Here is a 3,854-nt window from a genome sequence, read left to right as displayed (position 1 = left end):
AGCTACTGGCCAGAGGTCCCAGGCTGCAGCCACCCGGAGAAGCTACCAGCCCTGTGGTCCAGGGCGCCAGTGCCTGTGGCCAGGGAAATAGGTTCCCTCTTCTCCTACTGCAGTCATTACTTCAATATTCCCCTTCTGAATTTCTCTCCTGTGCTGCAACCCAACTCCACTTTTTATCGGAAGGATACGGAACAGAGAGAGCAGTGTTAAAAGCTTACATTTTTAAGCCGGTAAGGTTGGTACTTAAACATATAAATGGAAAACTAGAGTCCTTAAGGTAACAAAGGCTACAAAGGACAGGGACAGCGCATGACCTATTATATCCAGCAATCCATATGGGGACTGAAAACTTTGCAATGATGACAATTAGTGAAGATATGAATCAACTAAAATAGTTGACAGGGACAATTCTTCCATCTTTGAAAATATCTACATCAAATCTGTTTAAATAGATTTTCATCTGCATAATATAACACATTCTGACAAGACCACCACCACCACCAATGTGGTCAGTGTTGTGCCGATAAATGTTTAATAACTGAGGGACCCCCCCCCCAAGTGCACAAATTTTTGTGCACCGGGCTACTAGTAAACACTATAAACATTTAGTGTCTATTTCTTCACAATTTTTTTTGGGGGGGCACCAAATTACTTTATTGGAAGGAATAGCACAATTGAAAGAAAATGTCTGTGGGTATTTGCTTCAACTTATAGAAAGAGTAAGCAAAAGTAACCCAAATATGACTATAGGAAGTAGAAACAATTTTTATAACTATGAATAAGCCACCTAGAACTTAGCTCTCATTATCATTCTCTCCCAGGGTGTACTTGTCAGAGATACTCTGTTATGTCAGATTCTGGAGCCCTCTTCTTGTGTAAGTTGGTTACATGGTCATTCAAATCTTTGATGGATTTCACTTGCTAATTTAGATACTTCTAAAGGAAATCACAGAAGTGGGGAGGAGGGGAGAGTATTCACTGGCCAGTTTGTTCATTTCCAGTAGTGACTGATTTGCACTTTTTTTCAAGTGTAATGCATACTCTCACTGCATTCATGGTCTGATTTCCTGATATCCAGAAGGAAGATTTGGCCACCCTGTTGGCTCTGCAGCTTATCAGTTTCTTAGCATGCTCCTTCTCATAAGATTGGTAAAAAAAATATTTGGTAAAGTTCTCCAAAGCCACATCTTAGTCACAGTAGTAACACACACAGGTAGACATAGAAAGTGTATGTAGCACCCCAAGATGATCATGAGCATTATGGGCTCATAGACTCTTTGCTTAAATTTGTCTCTGTTATTTTTCATCCATAAGACAGCATCATATGTATCACAATATCTTTGTCTCAGCTGATCTTCCTTTTGATTCATAAGATTGTAAAATTGGACAATTTGATCATTCACACTCTTTTTCTCCTTCTCTAGAGTTTCCCTCTCTTTAAGCTTATCAATTATCTCGCTTTCACATGATTCCTTTTCATCTTGAACTCGTCTCAGATCATTTGTAATGTCATCGATCTGGGGTTGAAGATTCACACAGTTTTCTGTGGTCCTCAGTTCATTTTGCAAATCTTCTATCATTTTTCGGGTATTACTTATTCTCCTCTGTCGGTCAAGCTCTGCATTTTGTTTTACTGTTAAAGCCTGCTGAAGTTCCTCAATATGTTTATCGTTCCTTTCTATAAGGAAAGGAAATCTTGCTTTTGTTTGCATTTTTGAGATGTCTCCTTAATATCTGTTGCCTTCACTTTGATTTGAGCCTCCAAATTGTGACACTGCATTTCTATCTCTTCAATAGGACATGTTATAGGAATCTGCCCATCTTTAAGTTTTCTTACTTCGTCCTTTACTCTGTCACGAGCTAGTTTTATTTCTTCATATTCCTGACGAACATTTTCATATTCCACTCATGGCCTTTTAGCTTCAAGCATCTCAATCAAATCTAAATGTCGTTTACGTTCATAGAACCTCTCCACATCTTGTTTATATCTTTCATTCCTCTGAACCATTTTCTCTAGATATTCCGTTTTCTCTTTGCATGAGGTCTCTAGTTGTTTTTCTTTCTCCCTGAAGTGTTTGAGTTCACAGTGATATCTATGCATTTCTGGAGGACCAACTGATTTCTCAGTAGCTTCAAGTAGTTCAGTTTTACTAAGTTTTGCAAATTCTCCAACTTTATCCTGAGGTAGAAACTGGCAAAGATTGCCCACTTGAATGTTTAAGGCTGTAACTTGCTCTTCTACTGCTTTCTGGGTTGTCGATTTTTTGTTGATGAACCAAAAGGACTGATTTTTTTTGCCACATCAATCTCACGAGTAATTACAAGATTTCCAGAAATCCTGAACAATTCAATTTCATTCATGCCTTTGGAACATCCTCTCTTCACAAAAAAAGCCAACCTTATCTGCCCGTCCCATGAAAGCAGGTTTGCCTGCTAATCCAAGGCAAATGGCACACACAATGCTGGACTTCCCCATTCCATTAGCTCCAATAATCATACTCAAGTGGGGTCCATGGCATACTTCACAGATGTCATATGTTAAGAAGTTCTCCATTGCAATGCGGACGATAGAGCCTTCCACAACATATCTGGACAACGACAGAGGCAGCCCCAAACTCTTTCTTGCTCTGGACCTCCGAGGGGGGATCTTTCGGAAGAGGTCTCTTGGAGGCCAGGGGCGTTGGAGTCCAGGTCTTCCTGCTCAAAGTCGCCATCCTGGTTTCCCCTCTGCCTCGCAGCGGCTTCCGTTCCCACCGACCTGCACACCCGGTGCCCTGATGTCCCGCTCTAGCGCGAACTGCGCAGCACGCGACATTGCCCCAAGACTTCTTACTCTTTCTTTAAAATGTTTTAAATTCTTTATTGTTGAAAGTATTACATACGTCTCCTTTTTCCCCATTGACCCCTCCCCACCCACTATGGGCCCCCCAGCACATACCCTGACCCCTATTGTCTGTGTCAATTGGTCATGCTATATGCAAGCATACAAATCTGTTGGTTGATCTCTTACCCACCCCTCCCCCGCCTTCCCTCTGAGGTTGAATGATCTGTTTGATGCTTCTATGTCTCTGGCTCTATTTTTGTTCATCAGTTTATGTCGTTCATTATATTCCACAAATGAGTGAGTTCATGTGATATTTATCCAACTGGCTTATTTCACTTAGCATGCTCTCCAGGTCCATCCATGCTGTTGTGAATGGAAAGACTTTTTTCTTTTTTACAGCAGCGTAGTATTCCATTATGTAGATGTATCACAGTTTTCTAATCCACTCATCTGCTGATGGACACTTAGGCTGGTTCCAAATCTTAACTATTGTAAATTGTGCTGCTATGAACATTAGGGTGCATATATCCTTTCTGACCGGTGTTTCTGCTTTCTTGGGATATATTTCCAGAAGTGGGATTACTGGGTCAAATAGGAGTTCCATTTTTAATTTTTTGAGGAAGCTCCATACTGTTCTCCACAGTGGCTGCACCAGTCTGCAATCCCACCAGCAGTGCAAGAGGGTTCCCTTTTCTCCACATCCTTACCAGCACTTGTCGTTCGTTGAGCTGTTGATGATAGCCATTCTGACAGGTGTGAGATAGTACCTCATTGTCATTTTGATTTGTATCTCTCGGGTGATTAGTGACTTTGTGAACATGTTTTCATGTGTCTCTTGGCCTTCTTTCTGTATGCCCACTTCAAAAAGTGTCTATTTAGGTCCTTTGCCCATTTTTTTATTGGATTGTTTCTCTTCCTTTTGTTAAGTCGTATGAGTTCCCTGTAAATTTTGGAGATTAAACCCTTATCCTAATATCTAAAAAGCCAGGGGCTGTCAGGACTGAAACAACTGGATGGATGACCGAACACA

The 3,854-nt window shown here is 41.0% G+C and overlaps 1 pseudogene; it reads right to left on the bottom strand.

Annotated features, from left to right (window-relative positions):
- LOC102239291 overlaps window positions 1–2,807 on the bottom strand; it is a 75,771-nt pseudogene extending 72,964 nt beyond the window's left edge.
- Between the last annotated feature and the right edge of the window lie 1,047 nt (window positions 2,808–3,854).

The sequence above is a fragment of the Myotis brandtii genome, unplaced genomic scaffold (genome assembly GCF_000412655.1).
Source record: "Myotis brandtii unplaced genomic scaffold, ASM41265v1 scaffold199, whole genome shotgun sequence".
Taxonomy (NCBI): Eukaryota; Metazoa; Chordata; class Mammalia; order Chiroptera; family Vespertilionidae; genus Myotis; species Myotis brandtii.
This window is presented reverse-complemented; position numbering and strand designations above follow the sequence as displayed.